Source organism: Protopterus annectens, chromosome 13.part0, assembly GCF_019279795.1.
Source record: "Protopterus annectens isolate FY-2018-M chromosome 13.part0, PAN1.0, whole genome shotgun sequence".
Classification (NCBI taxonomy): Eukaryota; Metazoa; Chordata; order Ceratodontiformes; family Protopteridae; genus Protopterus; species Protopterus annectens.
Window position 1 is genome coordinate 1,318,516,074 of NC_056747.1, and position 14,827 is coordinate 1,318,530,900.

A 14,827-nucleotide genomic window follows, 5' to 3' on the forward strand; every position below is an offset into this window, starting at 1 on the left:
CACACCCAGAAGTGGTTATTATTATACAATGACATTATTTAAGAAAAGAAATAATTACTTTTCTTAAATAATGGCATTGTATAATGCCTCTTTGCTGCCCTTCCGCAGCTGTCTGGTGTTCATGCAGTTCTGATGTACTGCGATGCCTCGCAGTACATCAGAGTGTGGGCAAAAGCAACGGAGAAGCAAGATCTCCGTTGCTTTTACTGTCTCGCTATGTTAAATGGGTTTAACATGGTGAGACGCTTTAAAATAAGCAACGGAGATCTCCGTTGCTTATTTTAAAGCTCGCCATGTTAAACTCATTTAACATAGCGAGACAGGTTTAAAGCAACGGAGATCGCAAGATCTCCGTTGCTTACTATGTCGCTATGTTAAAGGAGTTTAACATAGCGAGACAGCTTTAAAAAGCAACGGAGATCCCGTTGCTTTTTTTAAATCTGTGTCGCTATGTTAAACTCTTTTAACATAGCGAGACAGTGTTTTATACTAACAGAAAAAGTCCGGGCGACCGGACCTTTTTCCGTTAGTATATTGAGGGATTTACAACGGGCACGCTGGTTAGGCTGGCCAATCAGCGTGCACGTTTTAGAGTAGGCATTGTATAATAAGAGATAGGTGGTAGAGAGAAATAAAAGGAAGGGGGGGCTCAGGTAGGGTCCTGTATGGACAGGAGCTTGAGTTGGCTAGGTAGATTTTTAGTCCTTTTTTGAAGCTGTTAGGTTATTTTGATGTTACAAATGTTTAGTGGGAGTTTGTTCCAGGCTTAGGACATTGTGCTTTTGTAAAATAGTTTGCCTATGCTTTTATTAGGTTTGTATATGACAAGAAGTAGTTGATCAGAGCTGTGAAGAGTACAAGTAGTTGTACAGATGGATACTAGTGAGGAGAGGGAAGGACAGGATGCAGATTTGTTACGTAAGGAGTGAACGATTTGTAGCTGAGATAGAAGTAGGAGTTGAGAGAATTCAAGCCACTGAAGTTGTTTTAGAGCAAGGTAGTGGTGAGATGCATGTGGGAGGTTATTGGCAAATCTAGTTATTTTATTATATGTTTGTTCAAGTTTGGTTAGTAAGGTAGATTGTAGATATGTAAGTATTGGAGCGGAGTAGAATAGACAAGGAAGGAGGGATGCTTGTGCAAGAGCAGGTGTGGAGTCAGAGGACAGGAATTTTCTATTTCCATAGAGTAGACCTATTTTTTGCTGTGCCTCTTTAATACATTGTTTAATATGAAGGTTGAATTTTAATTGGTCATCAATTATGGTACTGAGGAGTTTAGTGTGTCACTCAGCTTTAATAATTGTGTTATCAAGAGATGCGATGGTGAAATAGGTTTTATGATGTGAGAGGGATTTAGGAAGAAAAAAAGGAGCTTGGTTTTTTTTTGGATTTAGGATGAGTTGATTATCAGTTAGCCATTGTTCAATGGTGAGAAATGAGTTTTGAGTAATAGAATGTAAGTGAGTGATGTTATCAGAGAGGGAGATAAGAGTCAAATCATTGGCATATTGTATAAGGGAACAGTTTCTGCAGGATGAATGGAGGTTATTGATAAAAATATTGATAAGAAGAGGACCTAGAATAGAGACTTGGGGGACTCCTGTCTGGGTAAGTAAAAAGGGACACAAGTGGTTTGCCATCTGACCAACTGTAGCCTGTTAGTAAGATAGCTGGAGAACCAGAGAACGGAAGAGGGGGAGAGGTTAAGGTCAGATACTTTAGTTAGTAGCTTGGAATGGGAAACAGTCTCAAAAGATATTGAGAGGTCTAGAAATAGACAGGACACCTGTAGGTTCTTATCTTTAGCCTCAGTGAATGTATGGGTGAAAGATAGAAGGGCAGTGGAAGTACTATAATTAGGCCTAAAACCATGTTGGGTGGGGGTTAGAAGGTTTTCCTAAAGTAGGTGTTTGAGAAGCTGATTATGTATTGATTTTTCAAGTATTTTGGAGAGTGGGGAGAGAATGTCAATGGGTCTAAAATTAGATGGACTGGTGGAGTTACGTCCTTTGTGGAAAGGTATGGTGTAGAAGGGTTTACAAATGCTAGGGACAGTAGATTCTTGGATAGACCTGTTAATAAGTATTGAGATTGGGTAGGCTATGGAGTCAGCTGTGAGTTTAAGAAAGAAGGGAGGCAAGTTATCAGAAGAGGGGGAGCATGGTTTGAGTTTAAGCAGAAGAGATTTTATATAAGCAGTGGGGAGTGGCTTATGGGAGAAGGGGGTGGTGCTATTAGTAGTGGAAGATGTAGGGGAAGGGTTTTTGTTATGGTCAGTGTGGGTTAGTTTACAGATAGATTATATGAAGTGAGTGTTAAGTAGAGCGGCAGTTTCTAAAGGTGTCTTGTTTGGATATGGGTTGGGGGTAGTTGGTCTACCTGGGTGGAGAATTTTATTAATGGAGCTCCAGAATTGACTGAACAATTGTTTGATTGATTGAGTCATTCATTTATTCATTCACTGAGTCATTCATTTGGTCTTATTGGTTTAACTATTTTGTGGACTGTGGGAGACCCAGAGCTTGTACTGCTAACCAATAAGCAGAATCCAGAGGACTATTACTGGATAGCTCACCAGTCAATCACAGGTGGGACACACACACTCAGCCACACTATGCATGCTTACCTACAGGCAGTTTAAAGGAAGAGAATAAATGAAGACAATGATGTGCTCAGATTTCTGGCTAAATTCATAAATAAATAAATAAATAAATAACCTCAAGCTGCAACTCCATGGAAATGGGTTCTTTAACTTAATGACAACTCTTGTTTAACATTTTCTGAGACATTTGCAAAGCACAGGATTCTGAAATTCGTCTAGGTATTGTTAGTGGATTCTTAGGAGATCTCAAGCTGGGTGAAGTACCTGCTAAACTCAAACTACAAAAATAAAAATGGTACATAGAAGTTAAAGAAAATTAATTTTGCTGAGCGCTGTTTACGTGAAACAAAATATGTCATTGCTGTTTAAAGCTTATCTTCAGTGGTAAACAGTGAGGAAAGTTTCCTTATGTACTACTCTTCTGAACATAAGCCAGTATCTGTGAAGACACTGCAGTACCATTTCAGCTAACAGTAAAGGCTATTCACAGTAAAATATTCCTGCACCCTGATGTGAATCAATAGACGAGAAGCAGGCATAACAATTACATTGTCTAAAACTGAAGTCTGAAAATAAGACACCAGAATAAAAGTTCTTTTATTTTGCAGCTTTGCTTTTCAAACATTTTATTTAATTAAATGTTAAATCAATTGCAAAGGTCATCTTTTGATCACTCATCAAAAACTAGGATGGCACATAAGACCAATCTAATTTCACATTCTATCTTGTTTTAGAAAATACTACTGGATATGAAGCCATAATAAATCCAGAATAGACAAGAGTACTACATCAATAAAGTAATATTCCGGTTGCATTAGCATATTATATTTATATGATATATAGCTTTCTACATAAATATCCTACATCTTGCTATTTTTGGAAGTTGTCTTATATTTATGGACATAATGGCTAAAAGAAAGGAGTTTCCAGAAAATTCATCAAAAGCCATGTGGAAGAATATCTGTACACCCGTGTGTGTGTCTCAATCCTCTCTCTCTCTCTCTCTCTATATATATATATATATATATATATATATATATATATATCTATATATCTATATAGGTCCACTTAATATCGTTGAATTATCATTTCGTCAAATCTCAGAACATCGAGACCAAATCGTCAAAAGCTCATAACATCGAATCTCAAATCATTGAAAACTATACAGCAACTAGAAATAACATCCCACAGAGTTTTTACTACGTTTATGCAGTGGGGGGCTCCCAACTCCAAGGTTGCACTACAGTGGGGGAAAAAGGTAATAAACGGAGTAAACAGTGTCTGGGATGATATTTCTAGTTGCTGTATAGTTTTCAATGGTTTGAGATTCGATGTTATGAGTTTTCGACGATTTGGTCTCGATGTTTTAAAATTCGATGAAATGATAATTTGACAATATCAAGTGGAACTATATATATATATATATATATATATATATATATATATATATATATATATATATATATTTTTTTTTATTTTTATTTAACATTTGTTGACCGGGAAAGTCCGACTAGGTTCCACAGATCCTGTTTTCAGCAGAGGCCCGGGGAAAAAAGCTCCAGAAGCATGTCTTTAGAATGTGGGAGGAAACTGGAGTACCCGGAGAAAACCCACGCGAACGCAGGGAGAACATCCAAACTCCACACAGAAGGCACCCCAGCCGAGAATCGAACCGGAGAACTTCTTGCTGGGATATATATATATATATATATATATATATATATATATATATATATATATATATATATATAAAACTAAAAATAGGATTTTAAGCTGATGTTGCTTGTATAAATAACAGTTTTAGTCAAAACTAGAAATGAGTGCTTTCGCCCTCCTTGTCAGAGCTTCATTAGATCTAAGATACACAAAGTAGTAGCAAGTAATATATACTTTTCTATTTTGCATATAAATGGCTATATAATTTACAGTGAAGGCTTTACTCCAAGAGCACTTAAACAGGTCACATTCAATGACAGTGATTGGAACAGTGGTGCATACATAATTTGCATCTTTACTGTGATTAGTGCTGTTAACTCCTTATTAAGTACCAAGTCACTGTGTTTCTACCTGTTGATCAGTGTGCTAGGCATAATGCCAAGTAAAAATGTATGCTGCATATACATATGTATATACAGATAGAAATATATATATATATATATATATATATATATATATATATATATATATATATCTATATATATATATATATATATATATATGTATATATATATATATATATATATATATCTATGGGTCTGTGGTGAGTGATTGACAATACAATCTATCGAACACATATGGTCGAAACCATATGATCGAATTTTAATGTCGATCATTCAACAAAACAAAAAAAAAACAAAAACAACCTAAAATAAATATATGCAGGGGTGCAGGTGCACCCCCCCACACCCCCTGCTACTTAAATATACCAACTCCGAGATCGCACTACAGGGAGGAAAAGGGGAATCTCCCATTCCACACTGTACGCTGATCTCCATGCAGAATTTCGAAGTTTTAAAACTTCGATCATATGATCTTCGACCATACGCAGTTCGAAGTTTTAAGGTTCGACATTCTGCATGAGACCCATGTATATATATATATATATATATATATATATATATATATATATATATATATATATATATATACATATATATATATATATATATATATATATATATATATATATATATATATATATATATATATATATATATATACACACACACACACACACACACACACACACACACACACACACACACACACACACACACACATATATATGGATGTTGATCACTCCATCAAACAGCAATTTTAACAATGTTAAAACCCAAGGTGCATACGCGTTGTACCCAATGGCAATAAAACGTGGAAAAAGTCCAACAAACCTTGTGAGAACAGGTCGTCACTCAGAACAATCCTTAAAAGTCAATAAAACTTTTATTCACATAGATCACAAGTGAGCGCTCACTTGTGATCTATGTGAATAAAAGTTTTATTGACTTTGTGTGTTCTGAGTGTGTTCTCTGTTTGCTGATATTCTTTATTTTACCTACGCTTGTCCCGGGCTCCATCTGCGTGCTACTCTGCATTTGGATTATTTCGTTAATTTCAACAATGTGTTTGGATGTGGAAATTTTATTAAAGGCACTGTGTTGCTTAGTGTTGTTCGAGTGTGTGTGTGTGTGTGTGTGTGTGTGTGTGTGTGTGTGTGTGTGTGTGTGTGTGTGTGTGTGTGTGTGTGTGTGTGTGTGTGTGTGTGTGTGTGTGTGTGTGTGTGTGTGTGTGTGTGTGTGTGTGTGTGTGTGTGGGTGTGTGTGTGTGTGTGCTTTGTGAGGTGGTACTGTTCGGGAAAGGGGTTTTGTAAATCAATATGAAAGGTAACTTTTAGGGGTAATAGCAGGGGCATAGGTAGCAAGTATGAGTAAGATGAGGCAAGGGGGTAATGCCCATATGTATATTGGTCCCTGAAATTAGTCCCAGTTAGCTGTCCATAAAGGCTCAGTGGAAACATCTTTTTATTGCACTGAAGGCATCAGTCTCTGAATCTGGATGTATTTGCAGTGATCTCTTCATGTTTTCTCTCATCTGGTTTATGTTCCATATTCATCCCTTAGCAAAAACTGTCCTTTTAGGGCAGTTCTTGATAGTGTAATACACATTGTGGTGTCAAATATCTTGCTCTTGGTGTTGGACACCTTGTCCTAGATGTATAACACTTTTTCCTTGATGTACGCAACCTAATTCCTGATATAGGATACTTTGACTATGGTGTAGACCTTGTCCCCAGTGTAGATCACTTTGTCCTTAGTGCAGAACAATTTGTTGATGGCAAAGAGCATCTTACCCTTGGTGCAGAATACCTTGTCTACTGTATGGAACACCTTTTCCTTTGAAGGATACCTTGTGTTTGTTTTGGGACTCATTGTTCTTAGTGTATAACACCTTGTCCCATATGTAGAACTCCTGGTGCTTGGTGGATATCTCCTTGTCTCTGGTATAGACCACCTTGTCCTTGGTAGAGGATACATTGCCTCTGGTGTACAACACCTAGTATTGTATGTGGTAGAGGGCAAGTTGCTCATGGTGTAGAACACCTTGTGCTTAGTATAGAACACATTTCTTTTGGCAAAGGTCACCTTGTCCCTAATGTATCACACCTTATTCTTGGTGGAGGACCTCATGTCCTAGTGTAGCACACTTTCCCCATGGCAGGAAACAATTTAGCCATGGTACATAACACCCTGCACAGTGTCTCTGCTGTAAAATACTTCTTCCGTGGTGGAGGACACCTTGTCTCAGGTGTAAAACATCTTGTACTTGATGGAGGCCAACTTGCCCTAATGGATGACACCATATCTATGGTGGAGGGCACCTTGTTTTTTCATGTACAACACCTTGCCTTTGGTGAAAGACACTTTGCTCCTGGTGTAAGAGACATTGTCCTTTCTGGAGGATGCCTTGTCCTTGGTGTGGACATCTGCAGACTGGTCAGCTGCTCCTCAATGGGCAAAAATGACTTTTGTAGAAATGTTATGGCCACTATCATGTCAGGAATCAAATTAGGGCCATCTTGAAATAGTAGCTGCAAATAAGCATGGTATAGCAAATTAAAATGTAATGCATTTTAGGTATCTTTCATCACTGTGAACTCTCTATTGCCTGAGTATTTCAGGACAATAATCACTGGAGAAGTGGATTTTTCTGCTGCAATAATCTGCCTAATATGTTAAGCACAGTGGTAAATGCTTATGATAAAAATTAAGAAAAGTTGCCACAAAGGCTTTTGCCTTTTTTGAGGAACTGGTAGGATTGAGCAATATTCCCAATGCACACATTCATTAGTGAAGAACTATGATTATGAGTTTTCAAGCACTTCCAATAATAAATTCCTTAAAAATCTTATGAAATCTCTCTCTCTCTCACTCTCTAACGCATTCTCTAGTAAACCCAGAAAATCAACGTAATATTTTTATTCCTTGCAATTTTCTTTTACTGTACTCCCTACAACAGCAGTGTTTCTTCCACAGCAGAAACCTTTTCTGCATCATGGCTTCAGTTAAGTGACCATCCACATCCATGATGGACTTTCAAACTCACAAGCCTATCTTGTGGATTCTACTATGGTAATTTGTGAAATTAAGCTATAATAATACTAATATGATGACCATGTGTGCTAAAGTTTGGTAAATCCATAAACATAATTTGTGAAGAAAAGATGTGTATTAATATCATTTGTCGCTAGTTCTCTTTGCAGCCTAAAAATATAGTGGACTCATTCATGAAGTGGGTGGTGAGAGAGCACTTGCAAAACTTCTTGCACCTTTTTGTTTGTTATTAGTGGGGATGGAAGCTTCCTGATTATCATAATCCAGTACATTCAGCTTCAGTTTTCAAAATGGCTTCTAGCCTAGCCTAGAATCCTCTTAGATGTTTTAATTTGTGTTAGACCTCATCCAGCACTTTTCAAGTGCTACCCCTTCTTGACTGCGTCCTGTGGCAGTGCATAAATACATCTTGGACAGACAGAAAGGTATTTGTAAAAGATTACAGAACAGACTAAAGATCAAAGCAAGGCTGTTTAAGCAGGGAGCTCATAGTGGGGTGAAAAGTCCATCAGAAGAAAGATCGCATAGCAAATCATTTTAGAATGCTGAAGTGTCCAGAAAAACATGACTAGACTGGTAACTGAGACAAAGGGTAGAAAATATATAAAGTATCTTCTTGATTCATAAGTAAATACAATGTCAAAAACTGGATCTTTCCTATGGTTCGTGCTAAGCCTGGCTGGAGCATTTTTTATTTTATTATTTTTTTTTTTTGTGCAGTGCTGTCTGTGAGTAATATTTAGTTTAGTCCACTGTAGCATAAAACTCTCCTGCAATCCACTGTCAAATTTTTTGGGAAGTGAGTATGCCTGGAAAACCAGTAACTGCTGTCTGTGGAGGCATAGCTACAGAAGTTTGGCCTCAGCCCCTTGCATTTTGGCATAAGTTAAGTAGTCTGGGTGCATTATGAGGAATAATGAAACAACCAGCTCAAATAAAATAATAAAACAAAAGAAAGCTCCGCTCTATGAGGTATGGCCAGGGGAATGTATCCTTACTGGACCCTAGGTTGGTGATCCATCCTATGACTGCCCACACACCCAGTCAACAGCTCCTTCCAAGCCCCTGCCAGAGCCTGGAGAAGGAGCCTGCCCCCTAACAGCATGTCACCCCCCCACCAAGAGATAGGTGAAAGGCAGAGTCTTGTTATTCCTTTTTCTCCATATTCTGCCCCAACGTCTTCCTATGATGATACATAAACTCATTTCACCTGGATGATACTTAGGCCTTTATCCCTCTACACCACCAGATCTGACTGACTGGAGGTTTACCAAAACGAGAATGTGCAATATATATATTTCTGCACACACACAAACGCACATAGATATACATATAGATATATATTCATTTACAGGGATAGTGTACTGATCTCAATACACCATTTGCAGGCACAGCCCGGGTGAATAGGCTAACATAAGAAATTAATAAAACTTTAATTTTCTATGTAACAATAATTCAGATTCTTGTTTTGTGAAAATTCAATACAATCTTTTCAGTAAAGAAATTAACAAAACATATTTACAGATGCAAGAATATGCTTCGACATTTAGTTCAAGAAAGAAAGAAAGGGTTCTATTATCAAGCAAAATATAGTCACTTATGTAATTTAAACAACTACTTCAGCGACAAAAAGAAAATAGAAGGTGAATATGTATACAGACCAGAAATAAAACGTATTTTATTTAAACAGTAGTGGTTATTCTGTAACGAAGACGTGTGTCTATAACTGCAGAGAGGAAGATAATCATAATAAAATTATTTTGGAAAATGTTCCTGTTGAATGACGCTGAGCTACTTACACGTCTGTTCATACTGGAAAACGTACAATATTTTGTAGGAAAGAAGGTGACAGAATGTGACCTCTCTTAATTCAGCTTGCAGAAAGAGGCATAGTAGTAGGTCACTGAGAGAAAGACAAGATGGTGACAGCAGCAGCTTTGTTAAGACTTTCAATATCAATATGTAACACTTCAAGAGTACAGTGGTCAGTAGGCCAGGTGGTTAGGGTTACTGTGCTGGTACAGGGAATATCTGGACCTGTGTCTGTAGCAGCAGCAGTAGCAAGGCAAATTCTTTTTATGTCACTATAAATGTATTAATTTAGCTAGCTAGTTATCCATTTGTTATCCAGATTAAGCAGACTGCCCAAAGGTTCATTTTGTATGATATCCTTTTCCAGATACAGATAAAGCGTAGGTAGTGAAACTGTACATGTTTTTAGCCACAGACTTGAAATGAGATTGCTTCAGAATGCAGAGAAAGTGGATTTGAGAATTCCACCATGACAGGTTAATTATCAGATAAACATTATAAGATGTTACTTTTGCTTCCAGATGCTGCTTTGAATGGAGTCAAAGGGAAAGATCAGGCCAAAAGAGCATGGTAAGGGTTAACAAGACCTAAAAAGAAGAGTTAAATGATAACAATTATAAGTGAGGCAAACTGCCATGTATTAAATGTACTGGCAGTGTCTCTGTAAAATAATCATATCAAATATATAAAACAAACACATCCAGAAGAACAATAGTAAAGCTTTTTTAAGGAGATCAGTACAATTAAAGGATCTCATTACATAGTTCAACAGATTCTGTTTAAAACATTCTGCACTTAGATGAGTAGTGTAGTGGAATTAAATTTTTGACTTGACTGTCAGAATCTGGTAATACACTGCTTAGCATAATGATTCTTAAAGGCACTGTAATTATACATATGCTTGTGAATCCATTTCCTTTCCATCATCTTATATGCCAATCTTGTACTGTATCCCTGCTCAAGAACAGTTTGGAATTAAATCTTAAAATGGAGAAATGTAATAATCTAAGGGGATAAAATGAAGCTGCCACAGCCTCAATGACATCTTTCAACATCTATCACTGCTAAAAAAGTGTTACCATTTTTACAACATTGCGGGCATGCAGAGAAATGCAATGAAAGAAAAGCTATTACTCACAGCCATGTCAATCAGACATTAATATACGAGTGTAGAATCAGGAACAGAAGCTTCTGACAGGTCTTGTGTTTAGCAGGTATGACATAATTGAACTTGGCAGAATGAATCACTCTTTTGTTATGGATGGCACCATTCTCAATGTCCCCATAACAGTGACATTATTTACTTCTGTGCCATCTAAATTTAATTTATTTTAATGCCTGGTAGTTTGGTAGTTAATTATGTATGTTATACATAGGTATGAGTGCATGTTTGTGTTTGTGCGTGTACGTGTGAGTGCGCGCAAGTGTGTGTGTGTGTGTGTGTGTGTGTGTGTGTGTGTGTGTGTGTGTGTGTGTGTGTGTGTGTGTGTTTAGAGAGACTGCTGCTCTGCACAGAATTGGTTTAAAAGCCATCCACCTACTGGATGCTTTAGCATCTCCATGATTCTGTAAAAGGATAGAGTGGATTATCAAAAAATACATGGCTTGATGATGAATCATATTTTTTTAACTTCACCTCTCTCTGAATAACTCATCATTAAACTATGCATGTAGTTTGGTTTGTTTTCATTTCATCTTACTTTGTACTACATTACTTATTTTTTCCCTTTTGTTGTCTTTATTTGTGAGTTCATGTTCCATTTTTTGCACAGTAATGCATGCTTTTTTATGTATTATGTGCTTGTACAAAATGTTACATTTCCTTGCTTTTATGCATTGTGTGTGTGTGTGTGTGTGTGTGTGTGTGTGTGTGTGTGTGTGTGTGTGTGTGTGTGTGTGTGTGTGTGTGTGTGTGCGTCTGTGCGTCTGTGTGTGTGTGTCTGTCTGTCTGACTGTTTAGTGGTGGTTATGAGATGATGACATATATTAAATTATTAGAAGGAGATACAAATATAGTTAGAGGTTCATACTAGGCTATTCAGCTGTGGGATCTTTAGACACCAAGCCCTTCATTCTCATGATGTTTCCAGCATTGGTATTTTAAGTATGAATAATCCATTGACTGACATGAGGGACAAGGGTTCTAAATCAGGGTAATTTTAAGCATAACCAATTTCCTTTTTTTCTGACCAAAATAACCTATCCCATTTGGTTATAAACTGGCCTTACCCATCCTATGGCCGATAATTATATATTACCCCTAATGAGAATAACTGGGATCATGCCATAGATAATTTGCGGGGACAGATGTACGTGATAAAGTATTTTGGAGCTGCATCTGTTCATTAGTAGTATGGGAGCAGTCCTGGGATAAATTTTCTGTGTTCCATCCATAGATCTAAGTTGCACTTGAACATTGACAGAGATGAACTTTGGACTCAGAATTAAACTCAGGAATTCCACCATTGGACTGGTGGATGTGCAGTAGATCAGAGATGATAGGGTCTGCTGAACCTCTGCATGTGAAGCAGAGATAACCCCTAAGTAGCCTGTATGATACTGAGAAGAAGTGCATGCTTTGAGATGGTCAGAGTAAGTTATATGATTTAGGCTCTTGATTTTCTTGATGGTGATTCAAGTTTCCAAAGACAGTATAATACTCATAGATCAGAATAATAAATGCTGAATACAGTGGGATGATCACATCCCTGGACCAAGACACCATAGGTTCATAGGTTCATAGGTTCATAGGTAGGTACTAGGCTATTGGCCCTAGGGCATACATAAGCCTAGCCAAACGGTACCCTGGCTTTTGCCACCCAAGAAAATTATTTCCCTGTGCCCCTGTCAAGCAGAGCCACAGAAGTGATCCCCAGGGTGAATATCCTATCTCCCATCCAATCATCAAGATTTTTCTTGAAGACTGCTAATGAGGAACTTTGTTTGATATAGATAGGTAGTTTGTTCCAGAGTACGGGAAGTCTCTGGGACAGGAATCTATCCCTCCAGCATGTTCTGTTTATTGTGTGACAAGGTTTAGGTCCCTAGAGCGTATAGCTCAGAGAGATTGGGATTTCTTTAAGTGGAGCTTGTCCATCAGCTCTGGGTTTGACATAGCTTTGTATGTTAAGCAGAGATCGCCTCTGAATAGGTGATATGTGACAGAGTAAAGCTGGAGTTTTTTGAGATGATCTGCATTGGGCATCTGTTTGAGGCCGGTAATCCTCTTTGTGAGGTATTTCTGTGTCCTTTTCAGTTGTTGTAGATGTCTTGTGAGGTACATACCAAAAGGGGCGCTGTACTCTACAATGGGTCTAATGAGTGATAAGTAGAGGGGAACAATTACCTCTTTTTTCCTGGATGAGAAACCTTTTGTGATGAGGTGTGCCACGTAGAAGGATTTCTTGACTAGTGTGATTATCAAAGGAGAGACTACTGTTCACCTGTGTCCCAAGGTCTGTTATCACACTTTTGGTGTTAAGTAGACTACCGCCTATGTGGTAGTTCATGGGTACAGAATTTCCACCAAAAGGGATGACAATGCACTTTTTGGTATTGAGCTTGAGGCCATAGCTTTGACACCAGGCATCTGTCTCAGTGAGGCCCTTTTGCAGGATGTCCACATCGTTAGGAGTTTTGATTATGGCTCACAGTTTGCAGTCATCTGTGAACTTTGTTAGCCAAAGACCTTCTGTGTTAGCCTGTACTTCAGAAAAGTAGATACCAAACAGGAGAGGACCTAGGGCTGAACCCTTTGGTACTCCACTTGTCAGTGGTCTGAAGTTGGATTTAGAGTCTGCTACTTTCACAGTGTGGGTTCTGTCAGTGAGCCAGTTGGCAACCCATCTTGTGACATAGGGATTTATACCTAGTTTAGTGAGTTTATCTATAATTCCAGAGTGGGGGATGGTGTCAAAAGCCTTGGTGAGATCTAGATGGGCTGTGTGAACCACCTTACCCTCATCTACAGCTTTGGTGACTGCTTCAAAGAAGTCTATCAGGTTTAGGAGACATGTTCTGCCTTTTACAAACCCTAACTGGGTAGGGTCCAGAGTTTGGAGATTGCCAATGTCATTGTTTATAAGTTCCATGATGATACGTTCCATGGCCTTGCAGACCAGGCTCATCAGGCTAATGGGGTGGTAGTTCCCGGGGTCCGTGGTGGCTCCCCCTTTGTGGAGTGGGATAACTGTTGCTGTGCACCATTCATTGGGCACAAAGCCAGAGGTGAGGCTATGATTGAACATGGTACTTAGGTGGGGTGCCAGTTAGTTCTGTAGTTCATGTGGAACGCAGCCTGGGATGTTGTCAGGTCCCATGGATGCTGTGCTCTTGGCTTTGGAGAGTGTGTTTTTACCTGTGCAGCTGTGATTACAAGAACTTTGCATTCTTCTGGTATAGAGATGAGCCCTTTAGGGGATGAGAGAGGGGTAAAGTTAGCACAGAACCTATCTGCCAGGATGTTATTAATATCAGTTGGTGCTGTATATTTAGTGCCATTGTGCTGTAACTCAGAGCAGATCTGAGTGTTGCCATTGAGATACCCTTACTTATAAGCTGTGCAATAAAAGAGGACTGGACCTTCCTTCAAAATCAATTTTTCAGTGGTGTGTTGTAGGTGTGATAGCTAAATGGGACTTCATGCTTGCCATAGGAGGCTAATGTACATTTATTGGCATTTAGTTTTAGTCCACAGTTATGACACCAGGTATTTGTTTGGAAAAAAACTCTTGGGGGATCTTAATATCCTCTGGAGAGCTCAGGATAACAGCACCAAGATTACAGACATCTGCAAAGCTGGCCAGCCACAAACCCTTTACATTAGCTTTGACCTCAGAGAAGACAATGTCAAAGAAGCATGGTCTAAGGACTGACACTGAGGTACAACACTAGTGACCAGTCTTTTGGAAGAGGTAGAACTACCTACCCTAAGTTCCTTGGTTTTATTTGTGAGGCAATTTACTGTCAGTTAAGTTACATAGGGATTAATATTTAACTGGGACAGTTTATCAACAATAAGTGTGGCATAGTGTCTAACAACTTTGCACAGTATAGATATGTGGTGTGTATTGATTGTTCCCAAATATATTGCTTCAGTAACCTTATTGAAGAAGATGAGCATATTAAGCAGGCAAGACCTAACCTTAGCAAAACTGAACTGGCTTGGGTGAAGAGTTTGCAGGTTTTCTATGTCCTGATTTATTAATCCCATAATGATCCTCTCCATATTGTTACAAATGAGGCTTATCAGACTTATTGTGATTAACTGGGTCCATTGATGTCCCACCTTTTGACAAGGG